Raw genomic sequence first — 20,844 nt, 5'->3', positions numbered from 1 at the left:
TGAGCTCTTTTGAGGCCCGACAAAGAATGCAAATCCCACAAAGATGTAGATAATTCACTGAGTGAAAGTCAATAGCGTACTGTTGAGTGGACATCATGCCTCGCAAAACATCTTCATGATGTTGGTATTTCGATCGTATGTATACAATGAAGCAAACACTGGGTCATATAGTTGCGCCGCTTGAAGTCTATGATCACACCGGCTAAGAATGTCTTAAGTACATTTCCAGTATCTTTTGATATATTGAAACTCGTCGGTGAATTGAAGTGTATTATCCCATGTTGCCTTGTTTTCAATGATACGGTGCCCCAATGATGGTAATATAATATTCTATTGTAATAGTTGATGAGTGGCTTGCCCAAATCTTGGAAGTCTTGTTGAAGGGGGCCTTGATCGACCATTCGATGGTAAAAAGTGGGTATGTCAACCGTGACCATGGCTTTGCGTAATGCCTTTTTCTTTGGGTTGACTCTCGTCCTCAAGTATCACTATGCATTGAGTGCCGGAAGAAGACGATATATCTATGAATAAAACTATTGTGTTGCAAAAAGAAAAAAAAAAAAGAAAAAAGAAAAACGTGGAAAGCGAAAGGAATGGAATGGAAGAGAAAAAGAAGATTGATTTTTTCATCAAATTCAAGAAGATCAACAAAATCGTTCTTCGTATTCTTCTTCAAATTCAAATTCATCAAATTCGAGATCAATACCAAACCATCCTCCACGAAATTCAAATTTCACAAAAAATTGTCATTGAAGAAGATAATCAATGGATCATTTAGAGATCACATCCACAAATCTTTATTTAATTTTAAAAATTCAATATGTATTCATATTTCTTTGACGAATTTACGAAATAAAGAAATCTGTGTTACATGTTATCGGGCTTAGACCATGCAAGTCATCCCCACCTGTATCAAATGTGAAAGTGGAACGCTCAAATTTGCGGTACCCCTCCTACAGTTCTTTCTCAAGAATGCATACAAATAATTTACGAAAAGCTTCTTGATAAACCAAGAACTTTTCCTTGCTCGAATGTTTCCGTGCCCAAGAAGATACGCGATTCCAGACTCCTTCGCCTTGCGTAAAATAGAAAGCTCAATTTCAAGACTTTCTTCAGCATCAACAGTCATAGGTTCAGTAGAAGCTAGTTTTACATCTTCTGAGGTGCTTGCTTCTGAAATGAAATTGTTTCTGTTATTAAACTCATCCAGAAGAGGAGCAGCTAGCTAGCGAATAAACGCTTCCATTGGGAGCTATCAAAAACCTCGACATAGAATACTCCTCTTTGGATTCTGAATCATCCTCATCGCTTTCCAGCGACCGTTCCGGTGAATAAACTTTTCGAGGCTCTCAATCAGCACTTTTTCAAAGATCTCATGGTTTTCTTTGCGAACGTCCTTGTAGCCATATCTGTTAATTGCAGTGTCAGAGGACCACGGTGTCAAAATCTTCTTAAAATCAGCTGCTAGTCACACAACAAGCAACCCTAGCTACTCTCTCAAAACTAATGCGGGAGTAGACTTTGCTAAGTTAGTGACAGGATAAACAAGAACTAATACATCTCTATCTTTGGAAAATCATGTCTGACGTGTTATTAAACTAATTCAATGACATTGAATGTAAAAACAAGAAGACCACTTATATAATTTTAACAAATTAACAAGCATGATTGTCTTCAAGTCTCAGCAGCCAATCAACTTTCCAAATCCATGTGAATTGAAACATTGAGGATTTTTTAATTCTGCTGAAAGCATTCTTGAACAAGATTTGATTTCAGGATTAGTAGAACAGCATGTGAGGCACTCATTCAAATTAGACAAGTGAAAGGGACTCGCTACTTGACCTATCCAGATGCCAGTTTGAGAACCGTCATTATCTCAAGAGTGAACAACAGTGCATCAAGTAATTTTTTTTTCAGATGTCTTGACATTAAAGCATGCTTGAATTTATTACAAAAACCTATAATTCAATTTGTTCAATTTGAGAGAGAGAGACTTTTGCATTCTATCCGACATGCTATTAAATTATCCACAATAGGAGGCCAGTAGGCAAGTACTCTTATTGGAATTTTTGGGTGTTCGCCCATTAACTAAAATTATTTCTCCAATCGTGGCATGAGCTATCGATTTCATTACGAAGCAGAAAACAGTGGGTGTTTATTTTGAAATACTGAATGACACTATCACTATATTTTTCCACACACACTTTGAAATATCCATAGAACTACCAGAACAAATCAGTGTAACCTCTCACTTATTAATATGAGATGTCTCTACGTACCACCCACCAGCCACGATGAATGAAGGGCGTGCAGGCTTGAGGACGACACATGGCCACATAAACTAAGATCACACAACACTCCTGAAAGAGAAGTTACCTAGCAATGCAACGAAATAAATGGTAGCTTCTGGGGCAGACTCGTGTAAATAGAAACCTTTCAGTTTGAGGCACGAAAGATGCAGTTACATACTTTATGCATTCAAATATAACCACTGAATGCACTGCCGGCAGAGTGGTAAGAAAATGGCCAAATATAGCTGGTACCCCTTTTGCTAGCTCGCTGTAAAGCAAACCAACGCCAGGAGCTCTCACAGTACCTAGGTTGGGACCTAGTTCCCGCAACAAATCCATGGACATCTTTCGCTTCACCTCTGTTTCATACTTCAGGTTGCTCCCATAATTCCAGATGTACATTATTAAAAATATGACAATGGCAAACACCAATATGATCCAACTTCCATCCCCCACACTCCATAAAACTGAAGAAAGAAAGGTCAACTCCAAACGCAAGAAAATTATAGCAAAACTCAGCACAATAAAAATATCTGTCTGCCATATGAGAAGCATCACAAGAGTTACTAAGATTGTGGTCATCATCATGACTCCAAGCTCTGCAATGCCTGTAAGAAAGTCAAATTAGAACAGAGAAGCCTGCCTGATCCTAGTAGAAACACAACTTCATATAGGCAAAAATATAATGCCATCATAAATGTGAAGCTGCAGCCACTTCTACTTTGAAAATCATCAATTATAAACTGAGCTAACTTAACCAAATTCCGTATTAGATCTTCCAGCAGCTCATTATAAGGTGGAAGTCACATGAATATGTGACAGCTAACACTACATGAGTCGTCAGCCAGAAGAACAGGGCCTGAAGCACCAATGATGTGCTCATCTTCTTAAAAAATACAAGAAAATCTTTAGCTTGACAAATGATTGAATGGTTTAATGATGAAAATAGTGCTGATCAAACAAACATAGCCTAAATAGGGATTGTGCGAACATGTAGTGCTGGAAACAACAATTTTTTAAATAATATACTAGTGAATAATCTGAATGCATGGCTTTTTAAATCAATTTGGATACAGTAGCATTTGGCTCAAAAAAGTACTTTTCAAACATTACTTTTTAAGGCTTTTCATTAAAATAGAAGCAGTTTTTGTTTTGATAGAATTGTGAAAAATAGCAATTTTAAAAACGAAATTAAATTGAGATTCTGAAAGCTACATTTTCTCGCTTGTGGTTTCCACTTTTTTTAATACGTTTTTTAACTTTTCTATTTAAAAACGAGTTTTGAAAAACTAAAACTTACATTTAATCCTGCTTATATCCAATCACACATTATGTCCTCAAACTTGGTTGTTAGATGTCAGTAGTTACAAAATGACAGGTTATTTTATAGTAAACCAAACATGCCGCTTTCTGTCTCCTCCCTCTCAAAGTCTTGCACCAGGGGACAAAAGGCATGCAAAATCATAACCCAAAACCCAATCAGAGCCCAACCAACTCAGCGGGATCAGTTTCAGGAAGGTTTTGGGCCACTAAAAATCACTACCCATGACGATTGACCTTAACCTAACAAAAATTACTTGCATCCATAGTAAACATTTTCTGTGCTCTCAGATTGTTACCAGATAGAAGGAATTTTCAGGTTATTATATTTTTGTTGACATTAAATATAGCAATTATTGGTTTATTGTTGAAATTTATTGTTTTTGTCTTAAATTTGAATTTTACTCATTACAGTTTAATAGATGTCATTTTTTCTTCCGTATGTCTCCTTATTGAAAGCCAGCCGTTTGCATCTTGTGCTCCAAGTTTCCTCAGCACCTTGGCCTTAAAAATGCTAAGTAATTAGCCTTTCTCAAGATCCATCTGAGGAGGTCCTAAACTTTACAGAAGACTATTCGCATAGAAGTACAGAGAGGCAAAACCTAAATGAAATGGCAGCATCATACGAAGCAAATAAACAAACTCCAAATAGATGTTGTCTGAGAGTTACCATATGCATTTCCATTCTCATAAATACTTGAGATATTGCACACCAACACCAGGGTCAATGCCAGAAGAAGCCAGTTCATGACTGGAATATAAATTTGGCCCCTGAATTTCCTTGAGGTGTGTATAATTTTAAGACGTGGGAAGCAGCCAAGTGCTATGGACTGTTTAATACAAGAGAAAGTCGCTTAATACAAGAGAAAGTCGCTGTAATCGTAGTCCTGCTGGAAATCAATGCAGCCACATTAGCTATGAGAAAGACAGGCCAGAAAACTCCAGCTGCCGCAGATACCAATGAAAAATACGGAATTAGCTTGCAATTAAAGGTCAACCTCAAAATAGAAATAATTGTCACTATCTCAAATTTCACAACACTAGACTGTGACAGAAGGAGGGAACCCACATCAGGATAACACTGATGCGCCATCGAAATTGTTAAGTATAGTACAAATGATCAAATGCATCGTATTCACTACAAGTATGATTCATATTTACTTGGAACTGGAGAAAAAAGCCTGTGTTGTATCCTCATTGTAACGAACCGTATTTTTTACTACTTAAAATTTGCGGAAAAATTAAAAATTTTCTTTTAAACTAAATGAAATGCGGAAATGAAATCAAATACGGTCGTCACTACATCCTTCATCAATAAAAATATTTGAAATCGACATCACCAATAAAATTTGCTGAAAAGAAACATTGTTCCAAAAGTCTTGAAACGAATCATAACATCAGAGTATTTTAAACTTGCATAAAAAGAATCGTAAAATAACGTGGGCAGTCCTCGGGTTTAGCCTGCCGCTCAGTCCAAGCATGCCCCTTGGTCACTACCTCCTGCCTCCTCGTCAACATACTCACCTGCATCGATCAAGTCTAGTGAGTCTAAAGACTCAACACGTATAAACTGGGTAACTAGTACTACGTAATAAAATCGCATGCAACTTCAAAATAGGACATACATAACTTGAAACTTGAACTTGCATGACAAACTTGAACATACGTACATGCGTAACTAGACGTGCCATCAACATAAACTTTCATAACATACTGCATACGTAAACATACATAACATGATCATTTTTGCGTAGAGGCATGTTTCAAAGAAAGTGACCCATAACATAAAAGAGCCTGATCAGACTATACCACAGTACTGGGCTGACAGGGACGTATCCACTGCCGCATACATAAGATCCCCGTTCATAATTTAACGGGCTGATTGGTCCCCGTTCATAATTTAACTCTTTCCAACCACGATCTAACCCGTTCATAATTTAACGGGCGGATTGGTCCTCGTTCATAATTTAACGCTTCCCAATCCTAAACATAATTTGGTCACAAGACATTTAGCATACCTCAAAAACTTAAAATATTTTCTTGCACGTCATACATACTTACTTGGCGTTGAGGGATTCGTTGGACTTCGACTGGGGCCGTTGCTGCGACGTACTAACATGAAATTGCATACTTAACTTGCATAACTTAGACGTAGAAATCATACTTACTCTCGAGTTCAATCATTTCTTAGGACATTCTAAAATTTCCCACGACACGACCTTGATAATCCTTGCACTAAACCATGACATCAAACCCCAAAACAATCAATAAATTTCTCCAAAATACGTGAGTACACGGACCCAGTCCCCGGGTCCGTGTATAGGTCCGTGTAGGTACGCAAAAGAAATGTTCTGAAAGAAGACGGGACACGGACCCCGTGCTGAAGTCCGGGTGGGGGTCCGTGTAGGTGCTCAAAGGTGACATTCGAGAAGACGTGAGGACACGGATCCCGTGCTAGGGTCCGTCTAGAGGTCCGTGTCCATGCGCAAATTTGACACTGTGAAGATAACAAAGGCACGGACCCCGTGCCAAGGTCCGTGTTGGGGTCCGTGTGGCCTCGATTTTCTGAACCTGCGAGGAAAAACTTACACAATATCTATTCTCCCAATCGAACGACTAATGGGACGGAATTAAACGCCTTGAGACCATCCTAAGACACCATAGCATCGATCTAAACTCGTACGAACACCCAAACAACGACGTTCTCTACGATACAAACAAGTTGAGGAAACGCGGCAATTGACACCAATTGGTTCCTACGACTTTTTGTGCATTCTATTGCCTATCAACACCGAACGACATGATAAATAACGACCCAACATCATACCGATCATACCTAGACGCAGCAACAATCACCCGTCGATTTCCAATGACGCCTGCAACAAATAACTTCAAGAACACAATTTTCGTAAAAGTCGCAGTTTGAGCAGTCCCACGAAAAACGCCATAACTCACTCAATTTTCATCCAAAAATCTCGAATTTTATATCAAATCGAAGGCATCGAAAAGTTCTACAATTTTCTAGTTGAAGGTTCTCTCAAAATATGTACCAAAAATTCGCAGTTTACACGGGAACAGTAAAAACGTGATTTAGATCTAAAAAATTTCCTTCGAAATCGATCCAAACGATAATCCGCTCAAACTATGAACATCATACATAAGTTTTACGCATAAAAACAACGCACACATAATATGACATGATCGATGCATCAAGAACAGAATATACGTGCCTTTTGAATCTTAAACGTTACCGAACGGCGTCACCGAAGCGAGGAAGGAGCGAAGGATGATCCGGGACGAACGTGGCACCAATTTCTTGCGATAAACTAAACGAAATCTTGCTGGGAAATACAGGGAAGGGGGCGGCTGCTACGCTAGTGAAGAACCCTAGCTTTCTTTCTCTCCCAATAATAAAACCAGAATGAAACTTGTGTGTGTGTGTTTAGGCGTGTATTACTATGTGTAAAAGTGTGTTTGTGTGTGTGTAGCGTGTGTTTTAATTAAATTAAAAGACTAACTTTTTGCTTAATTAAAATAATTATCTACTAAATAAACACTAACTCTCCTCTACCTTTTTAAATAAAACTCTTTAGTTAAAATATAACACACACCATACTAGACTTTAAAAGTTCTAAAATCCTAAACTCGCAAAAATAATTAATTTAGGATTCAAACTACTAACATCTCATAAAAATACTAATTTAAAATAAACTTCTCAATGAAAACAACCCACACAAAATACTAAATTTTAAAAGTTTTAAACTCTTAACATTTCTAAATAAATACCTTAGGCTTAGAATACTAAAACTTAAAAATTTAATTAAAATACTCCCAAACTCAACTTAAAATAAAGTACCACGTTTTAAATTGCCAAAATCGTCACCGGGTCTTTTCCTCTATCCCGCTTCGAATAAACGCCTGAACACGAAACTCGAAAGACATCTAAACGTGCATCACGCAACGTAATTAATTTAAAGATAATGCATTTAAATAAATCATGCATGGCTGAAACTCCTTTAAAATTAATTAAATGCTTTAATAATTTAAATAAATGCAAAGGTTTTACGTGTACGAAATTGGGCTCTACACTCATGGTTTTCCATGAGATAAGCAGCTTGACCCAGATAACCCAGCAGAAGGCAAGGTAACACAAGAAACACAAACGTGAGCTGCCACAACCAGTTATGTCCTTTGTGAGAAAATAAAGAAGAAAAAAAATCTTCTATGTTATCCTACTAAAAGGATTACCAAAAGAATAATGGTAGTAGCTTACTGTTTACCTGAACTGATCTCACAGAAAAATAGCAAAGATCTGCGAACATTGCCTCAGAACCTAATTCACAAAACAGATAATCAGAAATAAATCACATTAACTGCTTTAATATAACTAAAATAAGAAAGACAAAGCTGAATTTGACATCTGAGAATGTTTGATTTCTGATGAACTACACTTTAAAGTTGACGTTCAGTTCTAACACAATTCATCAAAGCAAGCTAGCACCCAAAGCTGGTTGGTTTTTAACCATCAACAAAAAAAAAAGTGTAGGAAACATGCAAGGAAAAGAGGACTTCATTTCACAACAGAAATAAGTTCTGGATCTACTAAAAGATGTTGGGATGATAGGCTATAGGAATGTGACACGTCAGATGAACCTAGGCATATATCAAAGATTGGTGGGCAAGCTTATCTATATCTCACTCACATACGTGGCCAGATATAGCAATCGCAGTAAGTGAGATTAGCTCGTTTATGCACAATGAAAAGATATCTCACCTTCAATCAATTTACAAAGTGTTCAAGTACTTGGAAGCAAATCCAGGCAAGGGAATACTCTACTCTGAAACGGGAAGACTACAAAGATACGGATCGGGCAGGTGTAGTGTTAGACAGAAGCTCTACTTTGGGGTATTTTACCCTATTAGGAGGAAACATTGTAAAATGGAGAAGAAGAAAACTGTAAGATCCAAAATTAAGATGACGTAATCCAACTGCATGCGAATCTAGAAAATTACGAAAAAAATGAGTAATGGATTTATTGCTAATTATTTATGTGACATTCTCTTCAATCACATCTGGACCAATATCTCTTCTTTCCCCAACCTCGTCCCAATGAATAGGAGATCTACATTTCCTTCCATAGAGCGCCTCAAATGGAGCCATCCCAATTGATGATTGGAAACTGTTATTGTAGGTGAACTCCACTAGAGGTAACTTTGGTTCCCAACTGCCTTGGAAATCAATAACACATGCTCGCAGTAGATCCTCCAAAACCTGTATAACTCTCTCTGACTGGCCATCGGTCTGAGGGTGGAACGCTGTACTGAACAATAACTTGGTCCCCATCGCTGCATGCAGACTTTTCCAAAAAGATGACGTGAATCTCGGATCTCTGTCAGAAACAATGGATACAGGAATCCCATGCAGCTGAACTATCTCTCGAATATACAAGTCGGCACACTGAACCATGGTGAATGTCGTCTTAATAGGTAGAAAATGCGCTGATTTCGTAAGATGATCCACTATCACCCAAATGGCATTCAATCCCTTAACAGTCTTAGGCAATATCAGGCTGAGCAGTCCTTGAAGGACATTGAGTTTGAGATTCAGCGCAAGAGGCAGCACTATCAGAATAACAATCAACCGAATAAGAAGCCATATACGGGACCTCCTAGACCTCAAGGGCCTCAAAAGCCCCAAGGTCAAGTCAAGAAGCCAGTGCCACCAAAGCCACAGAATCCGGGAGCACCAAAGCCTGCTGAGAGGCAACCTTGCAAACAGTGCAACCGTACTCATCTTGGAAAATGCGAATGGGGATCTTATAAATGTTTCTACTGCAAGGAGGAGGGACACATAGCCAATGACTGCCCAAAGTGGAAAGCAGCTACTACGGCCCGAGCTTATGTTATGAACGCCGAGGAAGCTGAAGGAGAGGCAGACACTACACTCATCACGGGTAACCTAGGCATTTAACATTTTTATATTTCTGCATGAAATGTTAAATTGGTTATTAGAATTGAATTGTGATTAAGTTTCAACCTAGAATAAATTAGGTTGCATGTTCTACTTAGTTGGACTTAAGCGATGATTTTAGAAACCATAGAAAAATTATTCGAATTTTTGTGCCTTATTTTATGTGAAGGATGTTATGATTCCAAATAAAAAGTTTTAGGGCCAAAATTAAAGAAAATCATAAAGGGTTCGAATTTATTAGGGGGCCAATATGCAATTTTCGAAAATTTAAAGGACTTGAATGCAAATATTCGAAATTAAGGGACCTAAGTGCAAATTTCTGAATTATTAAGGATCAAAATGCAATTCCCAAAACATCAAGGGCTAAATAAAAATTTCGAATAATTCATGGACTTAATTGCAATAATTCGAAAATTTGGGGTCAATATTTCAAATTTCAAAAGTTGAGTGACTAAAGTGCAATTCTTCCTATAAATGTTTAAGTTCAACACGAAATCTTCATCCAACCTTGGGAATTAATGATAGTAAATCCTTAAGTTTCAACACGAAAAGATTTAAAAGTCATTTCCATCACAGGGAGGATCATCATTCTAGGTGTAGCTACCTATGCTTTGCTAGATTCAGGAGCTACACACTCTTTCATATCAGAAACCTTCATCAAAAGACTGAATATTACTCCTCAAGATATGGGTTTGGGTTTCAAAGTTTCGATTCCATCCGGTGATCAAATGCTCACGTCTAAGATTGTCAAGAATCTGGAGCTTCGTTTATTCAGAGATGTAGTTCGGGCAGACCTTATTGTACTTCCTATGCCCGAATTTGATATTATACTTGGGATGGACTGGTTATCAGCGAATGGAGCTTCGATTGATTTTCGTCAGCGATCAGTATCTATCAGGCCACCCAGTGGTAAATCTTTTGTTTTCGAGGCGGCAAGAAACAAGCAAATGCCGCACATTATCTCTTGTCTATGTGCGAGGAAGCTTATTAAGCGGGGATGCCAAGCTTATCTAGCATGTGTCACTACTACGCATGAATCCACCAGTCAAAAGATAGAAGATGTGGATGTTGTGAGAGATTTTCCTGACGTCTTTCCCGGAGATGTTTCTGGCATTCCACCCGATCGTGAGGTGGAATTCTATATTGATCTCATGCTGGGCACTGTTCCTATATCTAAAGCACCTTATCGTCTAGCACCCGCTGAAATGAAAGAATTGAAAGATCAAATTCAAGAACTGCTAGACAAGGGTTTCATTCGCCCTAGTTACTCTCCATGGGGCGCTCTGGTACTATTTGTGAAAAAGAAAGATGGTAGCATGCATCTTTGCATCGATTATCGGGAGCTCAATAGGGTCACTATCAAAAATAAGTATCCACTGCCAAGAATTGAGGATTTATTTGATCAGTTGCAAGGAGCTTCGATATTTTCTAAAATTGATCTGCGATCGGGATACCATCAATTAAAGTCAAGGAGTCTGATGCTCACAAGACGGCATTTCGCACAAGATATGTGCACTATGAGTTTATGGTCATGCCATTCGGGTTGACCAATGCGCCAGGGATCTTCATGGATCTCATTAATCGTGTCTTCAGCCGTATCTGGATCAGTTTATTATTGTCTTCATTGATGACATTTTGATCTATTCCAAGAGCAGAGAGGAGCATAGCCGTCATTTGAATACCGCACTACAAGTACTGCAAGACAGAAAGCTTTATGCAAAATTCAGTAAGTGTGAGTTTTGGCTTGATAGAGTGGCGTTTTTAGGACACATCATCTCTAGTAGTGGAGTGGAGGTCGATCCAAGTAAATTGGAAGCAGTGAGAGAGTGGCCAGTACCAAAGAGCGTCACCGAGATTCGCAGTTTCTTGGGACTAGCTGGCTACTATCGCAAGTTTATTCAGGGGTTCTCATCCATAGCGGTACCCATGACCGCCTTGACAAAGAAAAATGCAAAATTTATTTGGGGACCCGAGTGCCAAGACAGTTTTGACAAGTTGAAGCAAGCCTTGATATCAGCGCCAGTGCTATCTATGCCATCAGGGCAAGGGGATTATGTTCTTTATACCGATGCTTCTAAGCTTGGTTTGGGCGCAGTTCTTATGCAAAACGACCGAGTTATCGCCTATGTGTCAGGACAGTTGAAAATTCATGAAAAGAACTACCCTATTCATGATCTTGAGCTTGCAGCAGTAGTCTTTGCACTGAAAATTTGGAGACACTACCTTTATGGGGAGAAGTGCAAAATATTCACCGACCATAAAAGCTTGAAATACTTCTTCACCCAAAAGGAGTTGAATATGAGACAGCGCAGATGGCTCGAATTGGTAAAGGACTATGATTGTGACATTAGCTACCATCCGGGGAAAGCTAATGTAGTGGCAGACGCATTGAGCAGAAAAGCAGCAGTCGTCACTCATTTATCACTCCAAAGACCGTTGCAGTCCGAGATACAGTGGTTTGAGCTTGCAGTGTATGCTAGGGGCAAGGCCCCTAATCTTGCCACACTATCAGTCCAGTCGATATTGAGAGATAAAATCCGTGATGGGCAGTCCACTGATGGGCAGTTGCAAAAGTGGAGAGCTAGAGATGAAGCCAAGGGCCGGAATTTGTACTCAGTGGTGGATGGGTTAGTCCGTTAACGAGACCGTCTATGGGTTCCTAGTGACGATTCTTTGAGACATCTCATTATGAAGGAAGCCCATGACACACCATATTCCATTCATCTGGGCATTACAAATATGTATAGGGATTTGCAGAAATCGGCCACCCTATATTCTGAAAACACTCTCCCCAAGCGCACACAACTCACGGCTGCACACTTGGGCAACAAGGAGGAATTTTCGAAAGGCACAAGCCAAGAGAAAGCCATCGTCACGTCCCGTTCTTCGTCGTCAAAGGATATTCAAGCGTAATCTACCCAAAGGCACACCTTAATCTCCCTTTTCTCTTCCATCATATCATATTATGAATTGAATAAGTGTATGAATGAGAATCATGAAATAATATTCAGAATTTTCGGAATTCCCCTTGTACATGCTTTGAACCTTTGATGTTTATGCATAAAACTCATGTCTGATATATAATAAGGGGCTGCCATGGTCTTAAGTATGAACTAGGGGTGTCTAAGCATGTCTTGAGACCCTAAATTACTCAACATAACCACCACAGCGAAGGCAAGAAAGAACAGATCGCCTGACGCACCATGGGAAGCCGATTTGCTGGCATGTTAGAGACGTTAGAAACACATCCCCTAATCCACTTCCTCCATCTCTCACCGAATCCCTTATGGAGTAGAGCAAAGTCTAAAAATTTCCAGTCGACATTATCATATGCTTTTTCTAGATCAACTTTTAGCACTCATCCCTTCTTTTTCTTTTTACGATATTCTTCCACCATCTCTGTAACGTCCGAAAAAACAGTCTACGTAAACCACATGCATGCAAAAATTATTTTAATTGCTTAATTGTTATATTTAATTATTTCTAAATGTGTGCATGATATTTTATTATATGATTAAATTTATAATTGCATGATTAAATGATTATATGACATGATTTCATAAAAATAAGGATTTTACCCGAAATTCGATAATAGGCAGGGAAAAGGAGACCGGAGACGACCAAAACAAGAATATGTATTTTTATTTAAATAATGGCAAGGCTTCCTAATATGATTAAAAATGATTTAATTTTTCATAAAAATGTTAGAGGTCGAAATATTTTACGAGTCGAGCTCGATTTTTCCCGGGAAGCCGGTTTTGGGCAAACAAAGAGTTTTAAAAGATCAAAAATATTATTTTTTTGGAAACTTATTTTAAAAACTTTATTATTTAATTAATTAAGTGTTATTGGGCCCAATTTAATTAATTTAAGTAGTCCCAATTACCCTTAATCATGCAAGCCCAAAACCAAAGCCCATTTAACTTGTTAATTAATTATAAATAAGTGATTTAGGTTTTGAAAACACCACAATTCCTTGCACCATCAGCCGTGGATCACATTGCACACACAGCTCAGATTTTTTAAAATTTAGGACAGTTCAGATTTTTTAAAATTTAGGAAGAAACGAAAGCTTGTGTTCTTCGTCGTCCGGTCGTCCAACGTCGCACCCTCACCGAAGATCGAATAATCGAGCGTTATAAATGCAAAGGCACGTTCCTAAACCCTTTTAAAACATCATACAAATCATATTAGGTGTGTTTTTATTGATTATGCATGAAAAATATTTGTTATTCGATTTTTACGATACGATACGTATTTTCAACGTTTTTACGATTTTATGCTTGTTTTGAAAAACGCTTTGAATCCAATGGATAAGCTGCCAATATATGATTAAATATGAATGAATTATACTCAAAACATGATAAATATTGAAGGGAATTAATCTGGAAAGCCGTGGGACAAAAGGGAGGAAAGAGCCGTGGTTTTTGGGTGGCTTGTTCAAGGTTCATGGATTGTTTATTTTGCATGGTATCTTGGGGCTCGACTAGGTGTGGAGGCTGGGTCCTAGGGGTCATGGTTAGGTCATAGATAGAGTCCTAGGAGGGCTAGGGCTCGTGGTTCAGGCTGGGGAAGAGTCCACGAAAGCTAGGACTCTCCCCCAAGCCTTCTCTCGCGCTGGGAAATTGACAACAGCCAAGGGGGGCTCGTTCCTGGGGGATGGGTGGCTCAGGAGGTCCTATAGAGTCTAAGGGTCATGGGCAGGGGTCGGGCCAAGGGCTGGAGCAGCTGGGCTAGCGGTTGGCTCGAGCAAAGCATGGGATAGGGAAAGTAACTCGCGCGCAGGCTGTCTTCCGTATTCAGTGCATCGTGCGTGAGTTCCAGGGGCTTGGGCTGGTATGGATATGGTCTGGGCTTGGTCTAGGGTCGGTAAGGGTCGTGGGTGGTCAGTGGTTAGGCGGCTAGAGGAGTCCTAGGGTCACTAGGAGTCTTGGGAGAGGAAGGTCACACGCACAGATTTTGTAGCTCGGTTCCAGGGGCTTTAGCGCGGGCCAGGGCCGGGTTCTATGGGCTGGGATTGGTCAGGAGGGTGCCTAGGTGGGTTGGCTAGGGTTTGGCTTGAGATGGCTGGGGCGTGGCTCGAGTAAATTGGGAGATGGCTCGGGTGGTTCGGTAAGGGGTCAATATTTCGAATTTAAGAACTAAAATTGAATTCATGGGTCCACGGGTGTGGCTCATGACTTGGAAGGGTAGAATAAATATTAAAAATGCTATGTTAAAAATTTGGGATCAAAATAACGAGATTTGGATTTATTCGGAATTTAATCGCCGCGCGAAACGCTAATTAACGAGTTAATTGAAAAGCCTAGTTTTAAGCTTTATAAAATTATGAAAAATTATATTTAAGCTTAAATAATTATTAAAAGACTAAGTTTTTAATTTGGGAATTTAATATTAAGGTTTGGTTTAATTTGGGATTAAAACGAGTTAATTTGTCTTATTTATAGATTAATTTAAAACTAATCGATTTAAGCCAAATAAAAATATGAGAAAATTCATGTAAGCCTAAATAATTATTTAGAATAATCCAATGTCATTAAAAGTGAGAAAAGATAAATTTGAGAATTTTTACGTCTAGGGGCAAAACGGTCTTTTTACACGTAGGAAAATACTAAAACGCTTGGCAGTGTCCCGAAGGATCATAATGCTTGTAAAATGATATTTTCTGATTTATTAGGATGATTTTGATTATAATATGTATTTTTTATGATTTATGGTAAAGCTGTGAAATTTATACTTTTTAAAATGCTATTTTTGGAAAGCTGTCTTATTTTATGATTTTTAAAGAAAAGGAAAAATATTTTGAGGGATGTGAATTGACTGTGACAAAAGTTATGATATATGATTTGTGGGGGATCCGTTTATGTTGAGGACGGTGAACTTACATTTTTGTGGGGATGTCGTGAGGGGAAAAGGCCCCAGAGGGAGCCCATTTACGGGAGAAGGCCCCAGAGGGAGCCCGTCTATGGGAGAAGGCCTCCGAGGGAGCCCCGACGATCGTATTTCCATGGTGGAGCCTAGTGCACACCCCCGTGGGCCATGTGGAGCTAAAACTGCAGTCGACCAAAGGATAAAAGCTAGTCACTTTCAAGGATCAAACTTCACCCAAAATGATATATGATTGAAAGTTTATGATAAAAATGATTTTTATGATATATGATTTATGATGATGATTAAAGCTATTTTTAAAATGATTTAATTATGCTTAAATGATTTTTAATGGTTTATTTATGTTCAAAAGATTATTTTAAATAAAAATATGATTTTTAAAGGTATGTGTATGTATATGTATTAGTTGTTATCCATGTTTAGAACGTGTTGAGTCTTTGACTCACTAGGTTTGTATGATGCAGGATTTGATGATTTTGGAGGTGGTGACGATTGAGTCGATCGAGTGTTGCAGTACACACCCGAGGGCCTTTATGTTTCCGCACTAGCTAGATAGATTTATGATTAAAAGATTTTGCTAATGATTTTTATTAGAGATATTTTTATGCTTTATTGGTAGCCAATCTTTTCAAAGATCGATTTAGGATTTTAATTCATGCTCTTGGGATTTAATTTGATAAATTATTATGATTCATGATTATGTTAAATTATTTTATTTAGTAATTTAGAATTTATGATTATTAAAAAAAATCGAGGTCGTTTCAATCTCGTTCGCAATGAGACAACAATCCAGTATCTGTCTTCCCTTGATAAATGCACATCGGATCATTGCCCAGTCTTGCTAAACACATCTAAGCTGCGATGGGGACCGGCCCCATTCAGATTTGAAAACGCATGGCTGGCTCACCGCAAATTCAAAGAACTTGTAAGGTCATGGTGGAACAAAGAGGGGGTTCAGGGGTGGGAAGGATATAAATTCATGCAGAAGCTGAAAATGAGGAAAAAAGATGTTTCAGATTGGAATAAGGAAGTATTCGGAGACGTCCGTGTGATAATCCAAGAGCTGAGCAACAAAATTAAGCAACTGGATGGTCCCGAGGCAGCTGGACTTTGGTCAGAGGAGTTGAACGATGAGAGGAGGGTGGTACAATGTGAGCTGGAAAAAACATCCTTTGCAAATTTTCAGATTCAAAGCCAAAAAGCGAAACTTAAGTGGTTACAACAAGGGGACCAAAATACAAAGTTCTTTTACGCAGTATGCATGTCATGAAAATGTTTATGTTTAAAGTTTTATGCATCATGAAAATATTTACAAAAATGTTTATGTTTATGCATCTTCATGAAAATGGTATTTTAAGTACAATTATTTTTCACCGTTATATGTTGACTGTATCACGTATTACTCGTTATAAAGATTATGGTGTGTTGAGTCTTTAGACTCACTAGGTGTGATGGATGCAGGTGGTATTGAGGGAGGACTTGATGGGTGATTTGACTGGACTGAAGGTGCACACAACCCGAGGACCAGCGCTACATTTTCCGCATTATGCTTTATGATTTAAGTTAAAGATTATTTATGCTTTGAGAGGTTTAGTACGGGCTTTACTTTTCAAATTATTGTTTTTTTTAGGTTTGGTAAAACAGTAGACGATTTTACTTTATGACTATTTCACTTGAATTTTTAAATACTAGTTGGTTGGTATTTTTTTAAAAAGGATAGAATATTTTATAAAAATATTTTCGTGTCATATATGCACATGGTTGAGAATTGAGTGTTTTAAAAAAAAATTCTAGTACTTTTAAAGCAATAAAAAGAGCAGGACGTTTCAAAAACAAGATATGGTGTCAAGGTAAATCACAGAATCTGAATTCGGATCAATGGCATTAGGAATTTGCGAGTTGTGGTGGCTTTAGATCATCCTAGAAGATCTAAAATTAACCTGGGAAGGACCTATAAAATTGTGCTGCGACAATGAATCTGCCACTAGTATCGCCTATAACCCAGTGCAACATGATCGAACTTAACACATTTAAGTAGACAGATATTTCATTGAGGAAAAACCTAAAAAAACTAGTTTTTGCTCCTCATCTTCCAACTGGTGGCCAACTATTGGGCATCTTCACTAAGGGACTTTGTAATCCTACATTCAGAAATATTATAGAGAAGTTGGGAACGCCGGATCTCTACCAACAAGCTTGAGGAGGTCTTGAAAACTTGAAATGACAGGATCAGATTTTTTTCTCGACAGCTGTATAGAGCGAATTACAGCTGATTATATGGATCAGACTTAGAAATATTGATCGAGCAAAACTTGCACAGTGAATAGTCCCAAAATTTATTTTATAAAAGAAAGCTCGATTTTAAATATCACAAGTGCACGATAGTCAAGTTATAATAAACGTAAGTGAATACGAGTATCGTTCCACAAGGACTGCGTTACACTATTTTTATTTTCAAGTAAAATTTCTTTAGCAACGATAAAATGAGTTGATGATTAACCTAATATAAATTAAACAACTAAAATAATTAAAATGCAAAGAAAACGTATTCAATAAAGCAATGATTAATTTGGATTAAATCAATTGAGAAATGAATTTGTTGGGAATTTGCAGTTCACCTACCACTCGTGTTTAAATAATCACACTCGACTTTTACTCGTGCATTCGACGGAATTCCCTAGACTAATTAATATACTCTGTCGAGCTATATTAATACTAATCATAAACATGCAGTACTCAAGTGTCCTCAATTATTTAACAGTTCAAGATTGCATTACATTCTTTGGAATCCACTAGCTTTCATCCGGGTGAACTATCACTATCGACACGTACCCAATTCCGTATATCTACTAAAATTGTAAATCCGTGGTTTATACTAATTGATCCTATTGTTAATTGTTCTATCGAAATCATCAACAACATGAAATAATCAAAGGAAGTTAGCTAGGCTTCGATTGAAACAAGAAAGAACAATAGCATAAACAAATCACTGATAAAAACGTCGAGAAATAATGTTAAACACCGAGTACGGGGTAGGATCCCCTCAAATCCCAACAAATCTAGAGTTTAGCTACTGAAATTCATGATAAAAACCAACAATCAATGTAAGAAATAAAATACTGAATAATGAAAATACTAAAGATGACGATGGATGACGGCCACGACGCGTGGAAATCTCGAGGTCTTCGAAATCTCCTTTCTCTAGCCTCTCCTCCAAGAAAAAATGATGAAAAATATTATAAAAAGTCTGACAAAAGGCGGCTGATCTCGTGTCTTAGGTTTTGGTGTAGGATAGAGTCCATAAAAAGTTGGAAACAAATCTTCTCGAATCTCGCTTCTTGCTAGGGCGGTATATTTTGACCGCCCTAGCGAGAGGTCCTCGCATAAACTTCCTCGAGCATGTCCCTGGTTTCGCTGGGGCGGTCACTTTTGACCGCCCTAGCGAGACACTTTCGCATAAAATCCTCGGCCAGACCAAAATGCTCGCTGGGGCGGTCACTTTTGACCGCCCTAGCGAATCCACTTCGATATTTTGACAAATTTTCTCCCACTTTTTGGTTCAATTCCTACAAAATAACCACAAAATACACGAGATCAATCACATGATAAATAATGATAAAAAAAAGCAAAATTAAACTAAAACAAACTAATATGATGCATGAATGCGACTCAAAACCAACACTAAAAACACGTAAAAACAAGTCTTATCAACCCCCTCATAAAAACCTTTTGCTCGCCCTCGAGCAAAATAGGTTAAAGCACGAGATTCTAAACAAACACAACAAACACAAAATACTCAAACCAGAACTAACCAACACAAGTAAATGTCAATGGTGAGTTAACAACTTTTATGCTCATGCCTCAGTGAACTTTCCCACATACAAATCATAATCAAGTCAAATCACAAACGAATACTCATTCTCATCTGCACATAAATCTTGACAATAATTCGTGTGTGTGTCATGATGGGTCTAGTCATTCGTACTTCAAATAGATCAATCATCAAATCATGCGAGTCACTCAATTAACAATTCAATACAAGTCTCACTAGCATGCACCCCCGTGTCCATTTATAACTAACCATAAATTGAACTTTATTCAATTCTTAAGTGCAGATAAGGGTGTCGAAAAGAAGGAAAATAGGCTCGAGTGGCTAAAAGTTGGGAGTACACCGATCATTTTCATTGTGCAATCGTCAAGACTTTTCGTCTGGCTTTCCTCGTCTCCTTACATCTCCAACTTTTAGCCTAGGAATAGAATTTCATTCCTTTTATTTCGGCTCCCTCTCACCTTACATCTCCCCTTTTTTTTTCTTTCTTTTTAAGATGCACAATTTTCACACATGTACTCCCTAGGCTAAGAATATATAACTTTGGATTACAGCTGGTTAGGGGTAGTATATGTAAAGTTCAAGGCAAATCAAATGTTCTCATTCAAGGTCCCAATTAGTGACTTATTTTCACGGGTTTACATGCTAAATCAACTCATAAATGATGCCTTTCAAGTTAACCACACAAAACCTTCAAATTTCACCATTATTCCTACAAAATTCTAGTCCCCACACATATGTGCTCAAAAAGTTCAAACTTTGTACCAAAATTCATGCTTTAACAATCAAGAGTACCATTCATGAAGTGACCCAATCAATACTTTTGTATACTGTCAATTCAACATCATCATTGGCTCATAAACTATGTTTTCTCACCATAGACGACACCAAACATGCAATACTATAACGAACTAAAAACAACCAACTCAAAACAAGCAATACTAACAACCTACCCCCCTCATACTAGAGTTGTGCAATGCCCTCATTGCACAAAACGAAACAAACACTAAAAACATAACGACTCATGAATGTAAATGCAAAGACAGAATATGCAAAATAAAAAGAAAGGGGAAACAGTAAACTCCCCTGATCAGAAATCATCCTCCTCCTCATTCTCTGGCGGTGGAACTCCCTCTTCAGCTGCTGGGGGCATAGGATAATTGTACTGAAAATGGAAGGGTGGCGGGTATGCGGGTGTAGGTGGCCGTCCGGAAGTGTCGATGCCCAAATGAGTTGAGATCCCCTGCACCAAGTATTCGATGTTCTGAATGTGAGCCTGATTAACGGCCTGGTACTGAGTCTAATAAATGGCCCAAGCGCCCAATTCGTCGACGCGATCTCGCATGGCACGGCGGCGTGGCTGCGGAGGTGGTGGTGCATGGCCTAAGGCCGGAGGTGGTTGAGCTGCTCTCCCATAATTGAAAAATACCTCCTCGAGCAGCTCAGCCTGTCTTTTCTCCCTCTTGGATTTATAAAGAGCCTCATCAATGGCTCTCATCTGCGGTAACCACTCATCATCATCTGCGAATGTCACCCCCGCTCGG

General features: G+C 38.4%; 1 pseudogene; it reads right to left on the bottom strand.

Moving 5' to 3' along the window:
- Positions 1–814: 814 nt before the first annotated feature.
- LOC140829457 (potassium transporter 7-like) overlaps positions 815–20,844 on the bottom strand; it is a 32,674-nt pseudogene continuing 12,644 nt past the window's right edge.

The sequence above is a fragment of the Primulina eburnea genome, chromosome 1, assembly GCF_022965805.1.
Source record: "Primulina eburnea isolate SZY01 chromosome 1, ASM2296580v1, whole genome shotgun sequence".
Lineage (NCBI taxonomy): Eukaryota > Viridiplantae > Streptophyta > Magnoliopsida > Lamiales > Gesneriaceae > Primulina > Primulina eburnea.
This window is presented reverse-complemented; position numbering and strand designations above follow the sequence as displayed.